Here is a 25,043-nt window from a genome sequence, read left to right as displayed (position 1 = left end):
GGCTCAGGTAGTGCAGCTCATCGAGGATGGCACATCAATGTGAGCTGTGGCAAGAAGGTTTGCTGTGACTGTCAGCGTAGTGTCCAGAGCATGGAGGCACTATCAGGAGACAGGCCAGTACATCAGGAGATGTAGGGGAGGCCGTAGGAGGGCAACAACCCAGCCGCAGGACCGCTACCTCCGCCTTTCTGCAAGGAGGAACAGGAGGAGCACAGCCAGAGCCCTGCAAAATGACCTCCAGCAAGCCACAAATGTGCATGTGTCTACTCAAACGATCAGAAACTGACTCCATGAGGGTGGAATGAGGGCCCGACGTCCACAGGTGGGGGTTGTGCTTACAGCCCAACACCGTGCAGGACGTTTGGCATTTGCCAGAGAACACCAAGATTGGCAAATTCGCCACTGGCATCCTGTGCTCTTCACAGATAAAAGCAGATTCTCACTGAGCACATGTGACAGAGTCTGGAGACGCCAAGGAGAACGTTCTGCTGCCTTCAACATCCTCCAGCATGACCTGTTTGGCAGTGGGCCAGTAATGGTGTGGGGTGGCATTTCTTTGGGGGGCCGCACAGCCCTCCATGTGCTCACCAGAGGTAGCCTGACTGCCATTAGGTACCGAGATGAGATCCTCAGACCCCATATGCTGGTGCGGTTGGCCCTGGGTTCCTCCTAATGCAAGACAATGCTAGACCTCATGTGGCTGAAGTGTGTCTGCAGTTCCTGCAAGATGAAGGCATTGATGCTATGGACTGGCCCGCCCGTTACCCAGACCTGAATCCAATTGAGCACATCTGAGACATCATGTCTCGCTCCATCCACCAACGCCACGTTGCACCACAGACTGTCCAGCAGTTGGCGGATGCTTTAGTCCAGGTCTGGGAGGAGATCCCTCAGGAGACCATCCGCCACCTCATCAGGAGCATGCCCAGGCGTTGTAGGGAGGTCATAAAGGCACGAAGGAGGTCACACACATTACTGAGCCTCATTTTGACTTGTTTTAAGGACATTACATCAAAGTTGGATCAGCCTGTAGTGTGTTTTTCCACTTCAATTTTGAGTGTGACTCCAAATCCAGACCTCCATGGGTTAATAAATTTGATTTCCATTGATTATTTGTGTGATTTTGTTTTCAGCACATTCAACTACAGTATGTAAAGAACAAAGTATTTAATAAGAATATTTCATTCATTCAGATCTAGGATGTGTTATTTTAGTGTTCCCTTTATTTTTGTGAGCAGTGTAGTACGAGACCAGTCACAGTAGATTTATCGATATTTGGATTGATTATTGTATTATAGCAGGAGTTATTACAGACATTCCAGCGTCAGATTTTAATATTTAATTCTTACTTTTTTTATATATATATATATATATATTTCGCTATGTTATCTGGGCTATGTGGGGAGTATATCATATTTAGATATATTTATCAAAAGTTATGTTTTAATATTATTTTCAAGTTTCATTGACTGAGTGCACCATAGCGCTACCCCTTTCTTCTTTTTTGCAACCCAACCGACTTTTCAAACATTTGAATTCCACCCTATATGTTGTTTTTAAATGTTTTGTTATTTTGTGTCACTTTATATATTGTGTTTTATTACTGATCCAGGCGCTGGGGTGCTCAGAACTTGACTGTTGGACAATCGTGATGTAATGACAACATGTTGTAGACTTGGTACGGATGCGCTCTGACCGAGGACGGTGTGTGACAGCCAGTGTTTGTGTTAGCAACCATGGGTTGCTATAGGAACGCCTGTTGGGCAGAAATGGCCGGATACTGATGGTGCACCTGGAAGTCGAAACAGCGCTGCCGGAGGTGGGAGAGAGCCCTCGGCGTCTTAATCAGAGATATGGATATTTAAACTGTTTAAATTGTCACATTTTTTTGGGATGACCATGCTGCTTGAAAAAGGCTAATAAAGCTGAAAAATTGCAAAGGAGAGCTGATGTCTTGAATTTATTTATAAAAAAAAGTCCGCTGAGTGCTTTACTCTGGGCTGATATATATATATATGTATGTTCCTTAGCAATCTATCTAAGCCAATGTAAGGTGACGAGTGTACCTTTAAAAACCATAAAGTCTGTGGCAGGTGCACCTTAAATCTAGCAGGCAGATGATGTGTGTAACAGCAGTGAAGTAGTCAAGTTTTAAGACTCTGAAGGTGGGGTACCTTGGTGAGCGGTTTGCAGGATTCCGTGCATTGGCCAATCCACTAACTAAACCCCCATCATTTATTTATTGAATTGTTGATGATGAGTGAGCTTACATTGGTGAGTGCTGGGTCTTCTGTTTGTATATATATATATATATATATGTACAGTGGTCGAAGTAGGGCGGTATACGGCGGTATGGTATACCGCCACTTCTTCCACTGATCCGGAAATGAGCAAATGAAAGTGCAGCAGGAGGCGAGGGAAGTGGCCATCCTGCTGCACGTGTTGCTCCTCATCCCTGCACAGTCAGCCGCCCGCCGCTCACCGCCGCCAGCCGCCCACTGCTCACTGCGCCAGCCACTCACTGCTGCCAGCCACCAGCCGCCCGCCGCTCACCCGCAACAAATGAGGTAATGGTCCCCTGCTGTCACCTCTCTCCCTGTCATTACCGTCCCTGTCCCTACTGTCACTCTCTCTCTCCCAGCTGTTACTGTCATCACTCTCTCTCTCTCCCTGCTGTCACTGTCGTCACTCTCTCTCCCTGTCATCACTGTAGTCACTCTCTCTCCCTGTCGTCACTCTCTCCCCCTGTCATCACTCACTCTACCTGTCATCACTCTCTCTTCCTGTCGTCACTCTCTCTCCCTGTCGTCACTCTCTCTCCCTGTCACTCTCTCTCCCTGTCGTCCCTCTCTCCCCCTGTCGTCACTCTCACCCCTGTCATCACTCTCTCCCCCTGTCGTTACTCTCTCTCCCTGTCGTCACTCTCTCTCCCTGTCGTCACTCTCTCTCTCCCTGTCGTCACTCTGGCTGCCCCTGCTGTCACAATTTCAGCTCATTCAGTGTGTTATAATGTGAATTTCGGCTCATTCAGTGTGCTATAATGTGAATTTCAGCTCATTCAGTGTGTTATAATGTGAATTTCGGCTCATTCAGTGTGCTATAATGTGAATTTCAGCTCATTCAGTGTGCTATAATGTGAATTTCGGCTCATTCAGTGTGCTATAATGTGAATTTCGGCTCATTCAGTGTGCTACAGTGTGAATTTTGGCTCATTCAGTGTGCTACAATGTGCGTTTCGGCTCATTGAGTGTGCTACAATGTGAGTTTCGGCTCATTCAGTGTGCTATAATGTGAATTTCAGCTTGTACCGTGTGCTATGAGGTTAAAGGGGTACCAGTACTAGATAGTATAAGGGGTTCTACTACACTGGACGTGCCACCTTTTGGGTGACCACGCCCCCTTTGGCGCGCGCATAATTGCGTCCTTGACTTTTGCATACCCCCACTTCAAAATTTCCACTTTGACCACTGTATATATATATATATATATATATATATATATATATATATATATGCATCTCACATCAAACAAGCAGCGGCACTCGGAGGCCTTATCATAGTGAAAAATCAAGTGTGAATTTATTCCATCTCACAACAAAGCCAACGTTTCGGGGCTTGTCTACCCCTTTGTCAAGGTGAGTCAAAAGGGAAATATACATGAAAATGCATTACCTTTATGTGGTGAAGAAGACCCGCCCGCGGGAACTGAAATGTGAAATCGGGAACGCGCCATGCTTCCGTCCAGAGTGTCGAGTGCAGAGTGATGACGTCAACCCGCAGTGACGTGGTGCGTCCCCCTTCCATTGGCTGTCTGCATCACCATGGCAACCTGGACGAGGTCGCGCTGAAGCCTTCCCGGCGTCCTCGTCTCCTAGGTAACCCGGTTCATGCAGGCAACCGACGTCAGAGTCCCCACTTACCCACTGCGGCGCTGCTTCGACCATCTACTGCACTGCGTGAAAAACATATGTATAATTGACAGTGGACATACTAATGTTAAAACCTAACTAACATACATAATACACTTATGACTATGCAACCACATACCAATACTGTGTGATTATAAAAGCAATTATGAGACTTTTCCTCTATCACATATATATATAAAAGTTGAATCAATCCATATATGTTTCTTAATGCCCCATATTGGGGATGTTATACTGGTATCAATATTCCAATGGGTGTAAATCCATCTGTGAAGGTGCTGTGGGTTCTTACAGACGGGCCCCAGTTTCCATCATTCTTTCACGGGTCAGAAATTTGACATCAGACATCGGTTAACGTGCACAAGCCCATGTGCAAAGGTATATATAGGCAAGACTGAAGTCACTTTCCGTGAGCGCATGGCACAACACCGTGCTGCCATACGGGCAGCGTTGATTCCTGGGTCGAGTGTCCAGCCGGTGGCACGCCATTTCGCTGAGGCGAAACATAATTTGTCTACCCTGAGATATCGCATTATAGATCATGTACCGCCGCTCAATAGGGGTGGCGATAGATCTGTGAAATTGTTACAGCAGGAATGTGAGTGGATCATGCGTTTAGACACATTGGTTCCCTGAGGCCTGAATGAGACGCTCGGCTTACAGGTCTTTAATTGAATTTGAATTTGATTTGATTAACATCTGTGCAGTACAATTCGGAACACTTAGGGTACTTCATCACACATAACTCTCAGATTCAATGGTTGTTCCTTCAGTTTAGTTACATTAAATGAGCTTTTATTACATTCGATAGAGTTTGAGATGCCTAATAAGCTTTATGGTTTAAACACTTGTTATGATGTAACTACTGACAGTTTTCATATTTTGCTTGGTTTTTATTTTTGGTTTGTTTTTTTGTTTTTAATTGTCCGATGTGTTTTAATGTATGGTGTGTATATCTGTTTATATTTGTAACACACAGCTGTGGTGATTTGTCAGTTACTATGGCAACAGCCCTGCAATCCGAGCCGGTCTGTATGGTGACCAGGATACGAAAGTAGGCGGAGCTTACTGGCATGGTGAAGGGAGCACTTAAATACCGGTATGTGCATTGCATTTTGTAAATGGCTTGATAAAAGTGCTGAACGGCGCTGAAACATTGCCCAAAACAGCCGACTGTTGTCATTTTTTTATAGCCTTGGAGTGCCGCCAGTGGAGGAGCATATTGCATGCAGCCGTGCAGGCTGTTATGTGGAAGGCACCGGGCGCAGTAATTCAGCACATGTCAGCGGAGTGCCGGAACTGGAGTAATATATATATATATATATATATATATACACACACACTGCAAAGTCCGGCTCTCCTAATAATATATAGTTACTTGTCCAGGTGCTTACGCCGCCTCTCAATGTAAGCCGTTAATACCAATGTCTCCGCGCCGCACTCCAGGAACACATAAATCAGTCTGACACCAGTTGCTTAGATCAATGTTTCATGGAATTAACCATTTCATCAGGATACAAAAGCAATAACAAAGTGCTCACCTTGTAAAGACCCTCCACCATGTGCTCCAAAGGACGGACGCCTTCCGATATCCGCATTCCCCACTTCCGGCCATGTGAATACATCATCAATAGCAGACAGATACTTTGTTTACGCTCCACCAGTGGAGCCTGCGTTCCAACAGCGTCAGTGCACACCCCCATAACCGTGACTACATAGATACATTTTAACAAAACAATCATTAATCCTAATATTATAATAATAATAATAATAACATGGTATTATATATCCTATCCTAGCATTAGTATGTACATACTACCTTATAGATCATAACTTTATCTCAAATATATACTCATATATGTAAGCCTATCCTTACAATAATGTGACCTATATTGGTAATATGTTATCTCATAAACACATACACTAATAAAGTATCTAATGCTAAAGTATTTAGATCCATTCTGTTTACTTAGGCGTGAAACAGAATGGATCTATCGTCTTAATACTTTGGCCCCTAGAGGACTCAATGAGCAATTGGGTCTTAATAACTTTTTGTAAAGATTAGAACATATTTGTTTATTACATATGTAGTGTTGACAGCATTAGATACTTTATTAGTGTATGTGTTTATGAGATAACATAAAACCAATATAGGTCACATTATTGTAAGGATAGGCTTACATATATGAGTATATATTTGAGATATAGTTATGATCTATAAGGTAGTATGTACATACTAATGCTAGGATAGAATATATAATACCATGTTATTGTTATTATAATATTAGGATTAATGATTGTCCTGTTAAAATGTATGTATGTAGTCACGGTGATGGCGGTGTGGACTGACGCTGTTGGAACACAGGCTCCACCGGTGGAGCACAAACAAAGTATCTGTCTGCTGTTGATGATGCATTCACATGGCCGGAAGTGGGGAATGCGGTTATTGGATGGCGTCCGTCCTTTTTAGAACATGGTGGTGGGTCTTTATTAGGGTGTAGTACTGGTGTCAGGCGGTCTCCTGACCGCCGGTCACCTTACCGACGCAGGGATCCCGGCAGCCTATCGACGCCGGGATACCGGCAGCATACCGACGCCGAGATCCCGGCGGAGAGGGGTGAGTGCAGCAAGCCCCTTGCGGGCTCGCTGCGCTCGTCACGCTGCGGTCGCCACGGGTTCTATTCCCACTCTATGGGTGTCGTGGACACCCACGAGTGGAAATAGTCCCTGTTGGTCGGCATGCTGACCAACAGCATAGTGAGCCGTCAGGCTCACAGGGGAGGTCATGTGACCGGCGGTCACATGAATACCACCCCTTTATAAGGTGAGCACTTTGTTATTGCTTTTGTGTCCTGATGAAATGGTTAATACCATGAACCGTTGATCTAAGCAACTGGTGTCAGACTGATTTATGTGTTCCTGGAGTGCGGCGTGGAGACATTGGTATATATATATATATATATATATATATTAGTGATGAGCGGGTTCGGTTCCTCGGAAACCGAACCCCCCCGAACTTCACCCTTTTTACACGGGTCCGAGGCATATTCGGATTCTCCCGTATGGCTCGGTTAACCCGAGCGCGCCCGAACGTCATCATCCCGCTGTCGGATTCTCGCGAGATTCGGATTCTATATAAGCAGACGCACAGCACCGCCATTCTCACTCGTGCATTGGAAATGTTAGGGAGAGGACGTGGCTGGTCCATTGTTGATGCAAATATTTGTGCTTGCTTATATCTTAATTGTGGGGACTGGGGAGCAGCTGTATATTAATATAGGAGGAGTACAGTGCAGAGTTTTGCTGATCAGTGACCACCAGTTTTATCCGTTCTCTGCCTGAAAAAAACGCTCCTTATCTGTGCTCAGTGTGCTGCATATATCTGTGCTCACACTGCTTAATTGTGGGGACTGGGGAGCAGCTGTATTATATAGCAGGAGTACAGTGCAGAGTTTTGCTGACAGTGACCACCAGTATACGTTGTCTGCCTGAAAAACACTCCATATCTGTGCTCAGTGTGCTGCTTTATTGTGGGGACTGGGGACCACCAGTATAATATTACATAGGAGTACAGTGCAGAGTTTTGCTGACCAGTGACCACCAGTATACGTTGTCTGCCTGAAAAACACTCCATATCTGTGCTGTATTGTAGACAGTATATAGTTGGAGTACAGTGCATAATTTTGCTGACCACCAGTATATAATATATAGCATTACGGTACAGTAGGCCACTGCTGTACCTACCTCTGTGTCGTCACGTATACTATCCATCCATACCTGTGGTGCATTTCAGTTTTGCACAGTTTGCTGACCACCAGTATATAATATATAGCATTACGGTACAGTAGGCCACTGCTGTACCTACCTCTGTGTCGTCAAGTATACTATCCATCCATACCTGTGGTGCATTTCAGTTTTGCACAGTTTTCTGACCACCAGTATATAATATATAGCATTACGGTACAGTAGGCCACTGCTGTACCTACCTCTGTGTCGTCAAGTATACTATCCATCCATACCTGTGGTGCATTTCAGTTTTGCACAGTTTGCTGACCACCAGTATATAATAAATAGCAGTACAGTACAGTAGGCCACTGCTGTACCTACCTCTGTGTCGTCAAGTATACTATCCATCCATACCTGTGGTGCATTTCAGTTGTGTGCAGTATATATAGTAGTAGGCCAGTGCTATTGATACTGGCATATAATTCCACACATTAAAAAAATGGAGAACAAAAAATGTGGAGGTTAAAATAGGGAAAGATCAAGATCCACTTCCACCTCGTGCTGAAGCTGCTGCCACTAGTCATGGCCGAGACGATGAAATGCCATCAACGTCGTCTGCCAAGGCCGATGCCCAATGTCATAGTAGAGAGCATGTAAAATCCAAAAAACAAAAGTTCAGTAAAATGACCCAAAAATCAAAATTAAAAGCGTCTGATGAGAAGCGTAAACTTGCCAATATGCCATTTACGACACGGAGTGGCAAGGAACGGCTGAGGCCCTGGCCTTTGTTCATGGCTAGTGGTTCAGATTCACATGAGGATGGAAGCACTCATCTTCTTGCTAGAAAAATAAAAAGACTTAAGCTGGCAAAAGCACAGCAAAGAACTGTGCGTTCTTCTTAATCACAAATCCCCAAGGAGAGTCCAGTTGTGTCGGTTGCAATGCCTGACCTTCCCAACACTGGACGGGAAGAGCTTGCGCCTTCCATCATTTGCACGCCCCCTGCAAGTGCTGGAAGGAGCACCCGCAGTCCAGTTCCTGATAGTCAAATTGAAGATGTCACTGTTGAAGTACACCAGGATGAGGATACATAGAAACATAGAAACATAGGGGTATATTTACTAAGGTCCCGATTTTGACCGAGATGACGTTTTTTCTTCTAAGTGTCATCTCGGGAATTTACTAAACTCAAATCACGGCAGTGATGAGGGCATTCGTATTTTTTTGGAAGTCAAAGTAAAAAAATACGAATGAATACACCATCGGTCAAAATGCGCCTGTTTAGATATGAATCTCGGTCATTTACTAACCATTCATAATTGTAATGTATACCGTGAAAATGCATTTGCGGCCGTGAAAATTACAACTCGTAAAAAAGTCCTAAAAAAAAACAGACCTGCTTTTGAGAAGCGTGTTTACATGTGTAGTCAATTATCCATTACTCACACCTGAATGTTTGGCCCTATAAAAGGGTCCCAGGCACATTTTGAAATTCACTCACTCTGAAATGGCGGCTGTGGTGTGTGCTAATGACTTTCTGTTTGCTGTGGGATACCTGAGACTGCTCCATGAGGCTTCCAGAAATCAGGGCCAGGTAAGTGAACATGGTCAGCAGGTTGTCCAGGTGCCGCGGAGGCTGCGCCAGCCACGTTTTTTTAGGGGTCGTTTAAACTTAAACGCATTGTCTGATGATAGGGTCATACAGATGTTCCGCCTAAATAGAAACAACATTTTCCGCCTGTATGACCTTGTCAAACTGGGACTAGACCCTGAGACAGCACGCTCTCGCTCTGTCTCAGGCCTACACAAACTTCTGGCTGTGTTACACTTTATGGCTACTGGGAGCTTCCAGGCTGTGACAAGCGACGTCATTGGTATCTCGCAGCCAACCTTTTCAAAATATTTGAATCAGGTGAGTTGAAAAATACATACACGTTTATGTCTAAGTGTTGCTTCTGTAAGGTCTTACAACACAGTATTGTATAGAATACATAACATGACACTCACCTTAGATTGTTTAATGTCCACTCAGGTTTTGGATGTCTTTGATCCACATATTAATGCCTCAGTCTGCTTCCCTACCCAGGAGTCGGAGTGGCGTGCTGTCAGGGTAGCTTTCTATGAGCTTGCTCGCATGCCCAATGTGCTGGGGGCCATAGATTGCACACACGTTCAGCTGAGACCACCTAGGGGCCGTCAATATATATATATACCAATAGACATATGGCCCAATCCACTAATGTCCAGGTGGTTTGTGATGCAAAACTTAAAATTATGAGTGTGGTTGCAGGTTACCCTGGCGGCTGCCATGACTCCTTCATCCTCAGTCAGTCATCGCTCTTCGATAAATTTGAGGACGGACAAATGCCTGATGGCTGGCTGCTGGGTATGTTCCAAATGTGTTGTGTGTATGTGTATTAACTACAAGCCACATTTTAGGATAGGGTAATTAATCATCATACACATGTACTAATGTTGCCTATATCTGTTTTTCAGGTGATGGTGGTTATGGCTGCTACTCTTGGCTACTTACTCCATTGTCCCAACCTGATTCTCCTGCTGAACACAGTTACAATCATGCACATAAGGCTACGCGGAATGTGATAGAAAGATGTTTTGGTGTGCTGAAATCTAGGTTTCGGTGTCTGGATAAATCTGCTGGCCTTTTGTTGTATAGTCCCTCCAAGGTGACTAGGATTGTGTTCTGCTGCTGTTTTCTCCATAATCTGTGTTTGAATCAACATCTGGCACATGATGAGGGAGAAAACAGTCAGCAAGCAGAGGAGTTAGAAACATCTGGTGACAGTGTGAGTACAGAGGTAGGGAGGCAGGTTAGGCAAGAAGTGATTCAGCGGTATTTTACCGGTAAGTTATTTTGGAAATTAATTAACCTTGAATAACCACTTTGCTGTTTTGTTTGGAAAGTGTGAATGTGTGTTTTGTGCCTTAGTGTTTGTTCTTTATAGTGGTGTGTACATTTTAGTTTGGGATTCTCTAAAAAACATTGTCATTCATTACCCCATTAAATCATACACACATAGCGTGTAATACAATGTTTGACACGGACAACGGTAGTTTGGAGAATACAATATTCGCATTTTTATTGTTACATAAATGTAATTTTTGAGTTATTTTTTTCTCTTGTGTGTGCTGGGTGCCGTGCTTTGAGCAGGGTCGCTGGCACATGTTCGGGAGGATCGTCGAACAGGGGAGGTTACTGGGGTTTGGCTAGGGGTAGTGGTTCCTGAGCTGGAGCTCACTTGTTGTGCTGCCATCAGAGTGATGCTTTGGCTCAAGTTATGTATGCTGGCATTCAGCTGGTTGTTACTTGCAGTGTGGCTGGCCACAATCCTTGACAAACTCTCATTCACCATTATTTAAAGGAAAAAGAGAATGGGGTTGTACTAATGAGGTGCACTGAGAAGAATAACAAATTAAAATATAACTTTTATTATCACATTAAAGGCCATAGCTCAGTCAGCGTGGCGAAATATATGGTTAAAATGACAGAAAGAATTAAGAAAGATCAAGTGCTCTGGAAAAGAGAGTGATAAGATTTAAAATGTATCCACTCTGATGGATGCAATAACTACCAATAGAAATTACTCAAAATACTAGTCCATTGATAAATGGATCTGTTGTTTGTACTGTGAATAGATCAATTATTGAGTGATTGATAAACCACAATTCGTGGCTGCCATGAATTTTCAGCTCTCAGTGTCCTCTATGGTATAGATGTTATTATAAATTCTATGTCTAAGTACAATAGTCTACCTAGAGCAGCCTACATGTGTCACGGGAGACTTTTGAAGGTTGAAATAAAACAAATTAATGATAATATTGATTGGTGTGTCTTGAATTTATTATACCAATTTCTCCTGGGTGATCACTCCCAGTGTCTACACAAATATATCACCTGCCACACGGAATCTCTAACCCAAATTAATCGATAATTGGTGATTTATTAAGCAAGTGTCATGGAATATGAGAACCAATACAATGAGAGATGTCTTATAATAACAGATGTATCTTTTTATTCCTGAGATACTGTGTAAACGGCAATTGCTGCCACTTCCACCCCCTTTTCAGAGATGGATTGTGAGCGAGTGGCGTTGATCAAATCCATATGTTGATATTACATATGTAACAGAGAAATGGCACCTTCATTTGTATCTATCAGATGGAGTAATTTCTTGTGCCTGATATTGTCACATTTACTGCATATAACGGCAGTCTATCCAACCCCCGTAGACATGAAAAATGGTAGTTAATGTGAAGACATCAGAGCGGAGAGAAATGCCGATGCGCGCATTTCGCATGTAGCTTTGTCGAGGCATTTCTCTCCGCTCTGATGTCTTCACATTAACTACCATTTTTCATGTCTACGGGGGTTGGATTGCTGCACGGCAAACGGGAGTGCCCGTAAATCGGACAAATGCCGATTCATTAGGTGCCGCTGCAGCATGTTCACCCTCATAGTCTCTAGTGTCTGAATCATTTTCCTTTCAGTACATGTATAGAAAGGTGACACTTTGTTACATGGCCCATTCGGCATTGCCCACACTTTTGTATGCTGACCGAACGTATACCGAGGCAGCCTTAAGTACCGCTGTATGTTAACAGGTTATCAGTTTCAGGGAGAATAGGGGTCGGACTGCGGCACGGCAAACGGGAATGCCCGTTAATTGGACAAATACCGATCCAACAGGTGCCGCTGCAGCATTTCCCCCCCATAGTCTCCGGTGTTCTACATACATTTTTTTCTTTAATACACACACAGAGGTTTGATAATCTGCTCTACGGCAAACACGGGAATGCCCGTTTTTGATGTATACTGATTGAATACATGCCGACAGTGCATATCTACCTATGTGTCTTACAGTATTATATTAATCCTTTTCCACAAATACATTAATACCAATTGTATGTGTCTCATTTATTTTATATCTCATAAATTATTAATGCCTCTGAAATCACTTAACCATTCATATATCTATGACAGCATATAAGATCTTATACATACAGGTATGTTCATTGATCTGTGTTCATGGGAGGCTGTCACATTGAGGGTATTTAATTTAACAGCTAATACATGGTACTAAATAGAACTGTCTAATAAGCCTTCTTGCACTTACTATTCCTTCTATCAGTATCTATAATCAGCCTTAAGAACGTAGGGCAGCAACTGACTGGAGTTCATTAGTGAATTCCATAGGATAGACTGCCGTTATATGGAGTAAATGTGACAATATCAGGCACAAGAAATTACTCCATCTGATAGATACAAATGAAGGTGCCATTTCTCTGTTACATATGTAATATCAACATATGGATTTGATCAACGCCACTCGGTCACAATCCATCTCTGAAAAGGGGGTGGAAGTGGCAGCAATTGCCGTTTACACAGTATCTCAGGAATAAAAAGATACATCTGTTATTATAAGACATCTCTCATTGTATTGGTTCTCATATTCCATGACACTTGCTTAATAAATCACCAATTATCGATTAATTTGGTTTAGAGATTCCGTGTGGCAGGTGATATATTTGTGTAGACACTGGGAGTGATCACCCAGGAGAAATTGGTATAATAAATTCAAGACACACCAATCAATATTATCATTAATTTGTTTTATTTCAACCTTCAAAAGTCTCCCGTGACACATGTAGGCTGCTCTAGGTAGACTATTGTACTTAGACATAGAATTTATAATAACATCTATACCATAGAGGACACTGAGAGCTGAAAATTCATGGCAGCCACGAATTGTGGTTTATCAATCACTCAATAATTGATCTATTCACAGTACAAACAACAGATCCATTTATCAATGGACTAGTATTTTGAGTAATTTCTATTGGTAGTTATTGCATCCATCAGAGTGGATACATTTTAAATCTTATCACTCTCTTTTCCAGAGCACTTGATCTTTCTTAATTCTTTCTGTCATTTTAACCATATATTTCGCCACGCTGACTGAGCTATGGCCTTTAATGTGATAATAAAAGTTATATTTTAATTTGTTATTCTTCTCAGTGCACCTCATTAGTACAACCCCATTCTCTTTTCCCTTTAAATAATGTTGTTAATTGGTTGTCGTAGGTAGCACCCCCAAGACTTATGTATATTCAGTCTAAATGATATTGGGGTCGATATAAGTGTATTTTCACTCTATTAGTCTTTAAATCAGAGAGTGCAGATTTCCTCCCAAACTCTCATTCACCACCTGATTGTGTTGGATGAGTTGGATGAGTGCTTGCTGCTGCCGCTGTTGCTCATCAATGAGGCGTGTCAAATTTGCCAGCATTTGGGTGTTGTCGGTCCGGATCTGTTCAATTGAGGTGGCAATTCTGCCTACCTGGACAATTAGTCGTGCCGAGTTCCGACTAATGCGCGGAAGATGATGGGGCAGACTGGCAAGGTGTTGGGTGTGGGCATTCAGGCAGGCATTGTTTTGGCTCTGTTGGGATGCCCAACTGGTCCAAAATTCTGCGAGCATTTGTTGCTGGGGTTGATCTGTGAGTAATTGGGCAGTAACGGAGGCTTGAGGGATATCCTGCTGCTGGGTTGGCTGGGTCGGAACAACGGCCGTAAGGTGCAGTGTATATGTGGCCTGTTGGTCTGGTTCCTGCTGGTCAACGTCGGCCATGAATGTTGGTTCTGTATGGGGTGGGCAACACGCACGGTTTAGTTTTAATTAAATATATTTGGTAGTCCTAAACATTCCATACTTAATAATACGCATGACATGTAAAGTTTTGAGGTGTGTTTTTCCAAACTAGGAATCTTTCGTTTAAAAACACATATGTGCCATCACAGGCGTGCACAGAGACTGACTGGCGGGTTCCACACCTAACTACCTCCCCTCCACAGCATTATAGTGTTCTCTCACCTCCCCTGTCCTGGATATAGACTGCTCACCTGGTTGGCCCAGAGGAGCGGATCAAGTAAGCAGTCTACATCCAGGACAGGGGAGGTGTGTGAACACTATAATGCTGTGGAGTGGGGGGGGGGGGGGATTAAGATTGGTGAGTAAGCTGCTCTTATTTTTCTGTGCACGTGCGTGGTCTCAATGTAGTAAGATGGGTGTTCATTTATAAATGTAATGTTGCCCATAGCAACCAATAAGACATAAATTTAAAATGATTTTGCACCTTCAAGAAGTTATTAACTGCAATCTGATTGGTTGATACGGGAAAAAGGTCATCTCAAATACAGCTCACATCATAGTAAATGTACTGTGTCAAAATGTTTGAATGTGTTGACTGTAAGTTTGTACTCACCAGATAACTGAGGTGATCGTGGCTCGTCACTTTGGGGACTAGCCAAAAGTGCCTGTGGTGGCTGGGACAAGACAGCGGAGATGCGCCACCTGGGTGGGGAAGATGGAGCCGCTGAATCTGATTCCAGACGCCGCGTCTTACTTGGCCTCCTCGGTAAGTTACACGAGCCCTGTGATGGGCGCCTTAGAGGAGGGCGGCTTGCAGAAGAAGAACCTATGTGAATATATAAACATTAATATTTTGTACTTCTATGTGTTTGCAGAATATGTGACTACAGTGATTTCTTACCTGCAATCCCAGCATCCTCATCAGTTGGCAGTGGTCTGTCTGTGGCGGTGGTCTGGCGTACTGTTGAAAAAGTGATCAAAACATTATGACCATACTTGGAAAAATCATTGTTAACTGCAAAACCTTAGTGTACTGTAAACATCTTGGACGTAATGTTAAGTAAACTAATTTCAGGATAAACTTTTCTGGAATCCTTAATTGGGTGTGACTTCTAAAATGAAGACGGTGTTGCACTAAATAAACCAGAAACATTGTTGATTTGTGTGCACTATATTGCATAGAGTAAATTATTTACACTTGACACTAACAACATAAAATACATATAATATATGTTTTTAGAAAAAAAACCACACAAATAAATACAAGACAAATGCAATTATAAACAACAGCTATGGACAAGCAAAATCTCAGATTCAGTATTCGAACTACACATACCAGCATGCACTACACCAGATTTTACATTCACTAATATAAAAACACAGCCAATGCATGATGGGAATAGTAGTTTGGAAACACATTTACAGCTACAGGGTGCACAGGCGTGCATGACATTACCAACACAATATTTGCATACTTAAAAACACATTATAATTTTGCAGCATGAACAGTTTAACATAAATTTTTTTTTAAAAATTATAACAACTCACCATCCTGGGTTTGACGGTCCGAATCCCGGACATGAGTTGCAGACACAACTTCAGCAGGAATAAGTGCCCGCACAGGCTCCTCCCAGTCACGAAACGTTGCACGGTAAGGGTGTCCACCCCCGGTTTGGCGGGCTGATTTTGCCTCCTTGGCCATCTTGGCCTTGACACGGCGCTTGATTAGCCTTGATATCATAAAATCTTTTGCGGCACGTGTCCTTAGTCCGCCTCACCACACCCTCACTATTGACGGCAACAATAACTTTGCCCCACAGGACAGACTTCCTGCGGGAGGACACCTTGGCAGCATTCTGCCCAAACAATTGGCGCTGATGCCTCATCAGCTCCCGCACCAACGCCATGTTTTCAGCATAGCTGAACTTCACGTTGCGCTCAGTCTTGGTAGTGATGCGTGGCTGCGGAGCCACAGCACCTTCACTATCACTGGAAAACGCAGCAACAGGCACCCCCTCCTCCTCCTCACTAACCTCCTCCCTCTCACTAACCCCCTCCACCTCACTCACCTCCTCCCTCTCACTCACCTCCTCCACCTCACTAACCTCCTCTCTCTCACTAACCACCTCCACCACACTGACCTCTGACTCTGACATAATCAGGACAAACTACACAAAACACAGAAAAAAGAAAACAGAAAACACACTCCTCCACTACTACTACACACCACACAGCCAACACACACACACACTCACTCACAAACAATGACAAAAGACTTGAAAAAGAAAACAAGGACAAAAAAGTTGACAAACTTTGAAAAAACTATACAACAAATATGACAAGACTACTTACACACACAGTACAGCACTCAACAATCGAAAAACTCCTCTCCAAATCCACCAAAAACTCCACCAAACTCACCAACTCCTAATACACCTTCCTCTCTCCTCTCCACTAGCTAAACCCACGAGGTGCGGTGTGTTTGGGGCGGTTTTATAATAATGTGCACAGACACTCCTCCGTCACAAATTCAACCAATCACGGACGAGTGACAAAAACGAAACTTAGGACTAAAAACGCGGCCGCAAAAAAAAAACACTGCCGTAACAGACATGTGACGCATTCGTAAAAAAAAACAGAAATCACGGCCGCAAAACATCAAAATCGGCCGCATTATACCCCATAAAAATACGATGGACATCGACATCGGACAACAGAAAAAAAGCAAATACGACAGCTTAGTAAATTAGTCGTAATCAATTCAAAAAGTTGCAAATTTACACTTTCGATGTCATTCGTGATTGAACTTTGACCACAAACAGAAAATTACGAATGTTAGTAAATATACCCCATAGAATTTGTCGGCAGATAAGAACCACTTGGCCCATCTAGTCTGCCCCTTTTTTTTTATATTCATTTTATCTCTAACCTTATTTGATCCTTATTTCTTTGTAAGGATATCCTTATGTCTATCCCATGCATGTTTAAATTGCTCTACTGTCTTAGCCTCTACCACCTCTGATGGGAGGCTATTCCACTTGTCCACTACCCTTTCTGTGAAATAATGTTTTTGCAAATTTCCCCTGAACCTCCCCCCCTGCAGTCTCAGTGCATTTCCTTGTGTCCTATTGCTTCTCTTCATTTGGAGAATGTTTCCATCCTGGACTTTGTTAAAACCCTTGATATATTTGAAAGTTTCTATCATGTCCCCCCTTTCCCTTCTCTGCTCCAAACTATACATATTGAGATTTCTTAGTCTTTCTGGGTATGTTTTGTGATGTAGCCCATGCACCATTTTAGTTGCCCTCCTTTGTACAGTTTCTAATGTATTAATATCCTTTTGAAGATATGGCCTCCAGAACTGAATACAGTATTCTAGATGAGGCCGTACCAATGACCTATATAGTGGCATTATTACTTCTTTCTTTCTGCTGCTGATTCCTCTCCCGATGCAGCCAAGCATCTGACTAGCCTTCCTCATTGCCTTGTTACATTGCTTACCTGCCTTTAAGTCATCTGAAATAGTGACTCCTAGATCCCTTTCCTCCTCAGTAGTTTCCAGTATAGTGCCATTAATACTGTATTTAGCTTTAGGATTTTTGAGACCCAAGTGCATGATTTTGCATTTTTTGGCATTAAACTGTAATTGCCAGACTCTTGACCATTCCTCTAGTCTACCTAGATCCTCAATCATTTGTTTTACCCCACCTGGTGTGTCTACCCTGTTGCATACCTTTGTGTCATCTGCAAAAAGGCATACTTTCCCTTTAATGCCATTTGCAATGTCACCAATAAAAGATATTAAAAAGCACTGGTCCAAGTACAGATCCCTGGGGTACTCCACTGGTAACATTTCCCTCCTGTGAATGCACTAAATTTACCACAACTCTCTGTTTTCTATCCTTCAACCAAGATCTTATCCATTCAATAATCCTAATATCCAATCCCAAACTTTCAAGTTTATTTAGCAGTCTGCGATGTGGAACTGTGTCAAAAGCCTTACTAAAGTCTAGATAAGCTATATCCATGGCTCCACCTTTATCCATCACTTTAGTCACACAATCAAAAAAGTCAATAAGATTTGTTTAACATGATCTTCCCCCAGTGAATCCATGCTGTTTGGGATCCAGTAAATTGCCGGATTTGAGATAATCTACAACTCTTTCTTTTAAGAGTGTTTCCATCAATTTCCCTACTACTGATGTAAGACTCACTGGTCTGTAGTTGTTTGTCTCTTCCTTGCTTCCACTTTTGTGCAGTGGGACTACGTTTGCTCTTTTCCAGTCCCCTGGAATTACTCCTGTAGCTAATGACTGGTTGAATAATTCTGTCAATGGTGCTACCAGCACCTCTTTAAGTTCTTTAGTATGGGTGTTGCTGGTGCTGGGGAGGAAATTGACAAGAAGGATTCTGATGGTGAGGTGGTTTGTTTAAGTCAGGCACCCGGGGAGACACCTGTTGTCCGTGGAACGAATATGGCCATTGACATGCCTGGTCAAAATACAAAAAAAAATCAGCTCTTCGGTGTGGAATTATTTCAACACAAATGCGGACAACAGGTGTCAAGCCATGTGTTGCCTTTGTCAAGCTATAATAAGTAGGGGTAAGGACGTTAACCACCAAGGAACATCCTCGCTTATACGTCACCTGGACCGCATTCATCAGAAGTCAGTTACAAGTTCAAAAACTTTGGGTGACAGCGGAAGGAGTCCACTGACAACTAATTCCCTTCCTCTTGTAACCAAGCTCCTGCAAACCACACCACCAACTCCCTCAGTGTCAATTTCCTCCTTACACAGGAAAGGCAATAGTCCTGCAGGCCATGTCACTGGCAAGTCTGACGAGTCCCCTCCTGCCTGGGATTCATCCGATGCGTCCTTGAGTGTAACGCCTACTGCTGGTGGCGCTGCTGTTGTTGCTGCTTGGAGTCGATCGGCATCCCAGAGGGGAAGTCGGAAGACCACTTGTACTACTTCCAGTAAGCAATTGACTGTCCAACAGTCCTTTGCAAGGAAGATGAAATATCACAGCAGTCATCCTGCTGCAAAGCGGATAACTCGGGCCTTGGCAGATTGGGCGGTGAGAAACGTGGTTCCGGTATCCACCGTTAATTCAGAGGCAGCTAGAGACTTGATTGAGGTACTTTGTCCCCGGTACCAAATACCATCTAGGTTCCATTTCTCTAGGCAGGCGATACCGAAAATGTACACAGACCTCAGAAAAAGAGTCACCAGTGTCCTAAAAAATGCAGTTGTACCCAATGTCCGGACATGTGGACAAGTGGAGCAGAGCAGACTCAGGACTATATGACTGTGACAGCCCACTGGGTAGATGTATTGCAAGAACAGCAGCAGCGGTACCAGTAGCAGCATGTCGCAAACGCCAACTCGTTCCTAGGCAGGCTACGCTTTGTATCACTGCTTTCCAGAACAGGCACACAGCTGACAACCTCTTACAGGAACTGAGGAACATCATCGCAGAATGGCTTACCCCAATTGGACTCTCCTGGGGATTTGTGACATCGGACAACGCCACCAATATTGAGCGTGCATTACATCTGGGCAAATTCCAGCACGTCCCATGTTTTGCACATACATTGAATTTGGTGGTGCAGAACTATTTATAAAACGACAGGGGCGTGCAAGAGATGCTGTCGGTGGCCCGAAGAATTTCGGGCTACTTTTGGCATTCAGCCACCGCGTGCCGAAGACTGGAGCACCACCAAACATTCCTGAACCTGCCCTGCCATCATCTGAAGCAAGAGGTGGTAACGAGGTGGAATTCAACCCTCTATATGCTTCAGAGGATGGAGGAGCAGCAAAAGGCCATTCAAGCCTATACATCTGCCCACGATATAGGCAAAGGAGGGGGAATGCACCTGACTCAAGCGCAGTGGAGAATGATTTCAACGTTGTGCAAGGTTCTGCAACCCTTTGAACTTGCCACACGTGAAGTCAGTTCAGACACTGCCAGCCTGAGTCTGGTCATGCCCCTCATCAGGCTTTTGCAGAAGAATCTGGAGACATTGAAGGAGGAGCTAAAACAGAGCGATTCCGCTAGGCATGTGGGACTTGTGGATGGAGCCCTTAATTCGCTTAACTAGGATTCACGGGTGGTCAATCTGTTTAAATCAGAGCACTACATTTTGGCCTCCGTGCTCGATCCTAGATTTAAAACCTACGTTGTATCTCTCTTTCCGGCAGACACAAGTCTGCAGAGGTTCAAAGACCTGCTGGTGAGAAAATTGTCAAGTCAAGCGGAACGTGACCCGTCAACATCTCCTCCTTCACATTCTCCCGCAACTGGGGGTGCGAGAAAAAGGCTAAGAATTCCGAGCCCACCCGCTGGCGGTGATGCAGGGCAGTCTGGAGCGAGTGCTGACATCTGGTCCGGACTGAAGGTCCTGCCAACGATTACTGATATGTCGTCTACTGTCACTACATACGATTCTCTCACCATTGAAAGAATGGTGGAGGATTATGAGTGACCGCACGTAGGCACGTCAGACAGTCCGTACGTATACTGGCAGGAAAAAGAGGCAATTTGGAGGCCCTTGCACAAACTGGCTTTATTCTACCTAAGTTGCCCTCCCTCCAGTGTGTACTCCGAAAGAGTGTTTAGTGCAGCCGCTCACCTTGTCAGCAATCGGCGTACGAGGTTACATCTAGAAAATGTGGAGAAGATGATGTTCATCAAAATTAATTATAATCAATTCCTCCGTGGAGACATTCACCAGCAGCAATTGCCTCCAGAAAGTACACAGGGACCTGAGATGGTGGATTCCAGTGGGGACGAATTATTAATCTGTGAGGAGGGGGATTCACACAGTGAAAGGGGTGAGGAATCGGAGGATGATGATGAGGTGGACATCTTGCCTCTGTAGAGCCAATTTGTGCAATTAGAGATTGATTGCTTCTTTTTTTGGTGGGGGCCCAAACCAACCAGTCATTTCAGTCACAGTCGTGTGGCAGACCCTGTCGCTGAAATGATGGGTTCGTTAAAGTGTGCATGTCCTGTTTATACAACATAAGGGTGGGTGGGAGGGCCCAAGGACAATTCCATCTTACACCTCTTTTTTCTTTCATTTTTCTTTGCATCATGTGCTGTTTGGGGACAATTTTTTTGAAGTGCCATCCTGCCTGACACTGCAGTGCCACTCCTAGATGGGCCAGGTGTTTGTGTCGGCCACTTGGGTCGCTTAGCTTAGTCACACAGCGACAATGGTGCGCCTCTTTTTTTCTTTGCATCATGTGCTGTTTGGGGACAATTTTTTTGAAGTGCCATCCTGCCTGACACTGCAGTGCCACTCCTAGATGGGCCAGGTGTTTGTGTCGGCCACTTGGGTCGCTTAGCTTAGTCACACAGCGACCTTGGTGCGCCTCTTTTTTTCTTTGCATCATGTGCTGTTTGAGGACTATTTTTTTGAAGTGCCATCCTGCCTGACACTGCAGTGCCACTCCTAGATGGGCCAGGTGTTTGTGTCGGCCACTTGGGTCGCTTAGCTTAGTCACACAGCGACAATGGTGCGCCTCTTTTTTTCTTTGCATCATGTGCTGTTTGGGGACAATTTTTTTGAAGTGCCATCCTGCCTGACACTGCAGTGCCACTCCTAGATGGGCCAGGTGTTTGTGTCAGCCACTTGGTTCGCTTAGCTTAGTCACACAGCGACCTTGGTGCGCCTCTTTTTTTCTTTGCATCATGTGCTGTTTGGGGACAATTTTTTTGAAGTGCCATCCTGCCTGACTCTACAATGCCACTCCTAGATGGGCCAGGTGTTTGTGTCGGCCACTTGGGTCGCTTAGCTTAGTCACACAGCGACCTTGGTGCGCCTCTTTTTTTCTTTGCATCATGTGCTGTTTGGGGACAATTTTTTTGAAGTGCCATCCTGCCTGACACTGCAGTGCCACTCCTAGATGGGCCAGGTGTTTGTGTCGGCCACTTGGGTCGCTTAGCTTAGTCACACAGCGACAATGGTGCGCCTCTTTTTTTCTTTGCATCATGTGCTGTTCGGGGACAATTTTTTTGAAGTGCCATCCTGCCTGACACTGCAGTGCCACTCCTAGATGGGCCAGGTGTTTGTGTCGGCCACTTGGGTCGCTTAGCTTAGTCACACAGCGACCTTGGTGCGCCTCTTTTTTTCTTTGCATCATGTGCTGTTTGAGGACTATTTTTTTGAAGTGCCATCCTGCCTGACACTGCAGTGCCACTCCTAGATGGGCCAGGTGTTTGTGTCGGCCACTTGGGTCGCTTAGCTTAGTCACACAGCGACAATGGTGCGCCTCTTTTTTTCTTTGCATCATGTGCTGTTTGGGGACAATTTTTTTGAAGTGCCATCCTGCCTGACACTGCAGTGCCACTCCTAGATGGGCCAGGTGTTTGTGTCAGCCACTTGGGTCGCTTAGCTTAGTCACACAGCGACCTTGGTGCGCCACTTTTTTTCTTTGCATCATGTGCTGTTTGGGGACAATTTTTTTGAAGTGCCATCCTGCCTGACTCTACAATGCCACTCCTAGATGGGCCAGGTGTTTGTGTCGGCCACTTGGGTCGCTTAGCTTAGTCACACAGCGACCTTGGTGCGCCTCTTTTTTTCTTTGCATCATGTGCTGTTTGAGGACTATTTTTTTGAAGTGCCATCCTGCCTGACACTGCAGTGCCACTCCTAGATGGGCCAGGTGTTTGTGTCGGCCACTTTGGTCGCTTAGCTTAGCCATCCAGCGACCTTGGTGCAAATTTTAGGACTAAAAATAATACTGTGAGGTGTTCAGAATAGACTGGAAATGAGTGGAAATTATGGTTATTGAGGTTAATAATACTATGGGATCAAAATGACCCCCAAATTCTATGATTTAAGCTGTTTTTGAGGGTTTTTTGTGAAAAAACACCCGAATCTGACAATAAATTTTCAGGGAGGTTTTGCCAAAACGCGCTTGAATCCAAAACACGGCCGCGGAACTGATTCCAAAATTAAAACACAAAACCCGAAAAATGTCCGATGCACATCACTAATATATATACACAGTTGCTACAATAATCTCTGGAGTTCACTTATAGGTGGTCATTCCGAGTTGTTCGCTCGGTAAATTTCTTTGCATCGCAGCGATTTTCCGCTTAGTGCGCATACGCAATATCCGCACTGCGACTGCGCCAAGTAAATTTGCTATGCAGTTAGGAATTTTACTCACGTTTTTTTCTTCGTTCTGGTGATCGTAATGTGATTGACAGGAAGTGGGTGTTTCTGGGCGGAAACTGGTCGTTTTATGGGCGTGTGGGAAAAAAACGCTACAGTTTCTGGGAAAAACGCAGGAGTGGCTGAAGAAACGGAGGAGTGTCTGGGCGAAAGCTGGGTGTGTTTGTGACGTCAAACCAGGAACGACAAGCACTGAACTGATCGCAGATGCCGAGTAAGTCTCGAGCTACTCAGAAACTGCACAGAGATGTCTTTTCGCAATATTGCGAATATTTCGTTCGCAATTTTAAGAAGCTAAGATTCACTCCCAGTAGGCGGCGGCTTAGCGTGTGTAAAGCTGCTAAAAGCAGCTTGCGAGCGAACAACTCGGAATGAGGGCCATAAAGAGTAAAACTTACACTGAAAATATGAGTAAGCTAACATAATATTATAGTAGGGCATGTATTAACAAACATCAGCTTTTCCAGTTGTTAATTTAAACATTACCATTTTCGTACAAAATGCTTTTTGGTTGACTATTCTATTTGCACTGTATCATAAAATCTCTGACATGAAAGAGACAATTTATTTTACATTTTCAGTATATAATTTTTATATTTATGAGCCTGATTCTGAGTTGCACGCAAAGTGGCTGTAGTTGTGGGTAGCCGTGGACGCCAGATTATTACCTTACGTTAAAGCCATATTCTGTAGAGGTACAGTAATGAGAGTGTTTACCTATCTGCCAATGGAAACCCTTGCCACCTATTGATTTAACATATATAATAGTGCTTTATAAATTATCCATATATTAGACTTAATTATTCATTATAAACATATTTTAAGTAAATAAAGTGAGAGGTTTCATAGCAGTCTGGAGAAGACAATTGCCTAGCCCTACTCCTGATGCTATTGGAATTGGGTGCTGCTACCTAGTTTCTCCTTTCACCTTCAACAAATCAGCACTGTTAGTCTGAGTATGTTTGTATTCAGTGACATTGTATAGTATTGTTATTGTGACGTAAAGTACATATATGTTGAAAGCATTGTACTATGTTGTTCAATTTTATACGGAGGAGAACAGAAATTGCACTTGAAAAAAGCTGTGCCTGCTACATTGTATTCACTATTATTCTTATTATTATTATTATTATTATTATTATTATTACATTTTATAAGGTGCCACAAGTGATTCCCAGCACTTCATATGCAGATTCAGAGATTCAGTCACACACGATATATAAGTGTCATAAATAAAATGAATCAGCGCAGTCTCCTTGTGCGTCCTAGCAGTGGTGTCACAAGCGGGGTGCGGGATGGAGGGGGGGGGTGTGGCCCGCAACCGTGACACCAAAATGCCAGCTCTTGCTCAGTGACAGGAACCAAGTGCTGCACTGTTATTATGGGGGTCATTCCGAGTTGTTCGCTCATTGCCGATTTTCGCTATATTGCGATTAGTCGCTTACTGCGCATGCGCAAGGTTCGCAGAGCGCATGCGCTTAGTTATATTACACAAAAGTTAGGTATTTTACTCATGGCATATCAAAGTTTTTTC

The sequence above is a fragment of the Pseudophryne corroboree genome, chromosome 7 (genome assembly GCF_028390025.1).
Source record: "Pseudophryne corroboree isolate aPseCor3 chromosome 7, aPseCor3.hap2, whole genome shotgun sequence".
NCBI lineage: Eukaryota > Metazoa > Chordata > Amphibia > Anura > Myobatrachidae > Pseudophryne > Pseudophryne corroboree.
The sequence above is the reverse complement of the archived record's forward strand: the minus strand, read 5'-3'. Positions refer to the sequence as shown.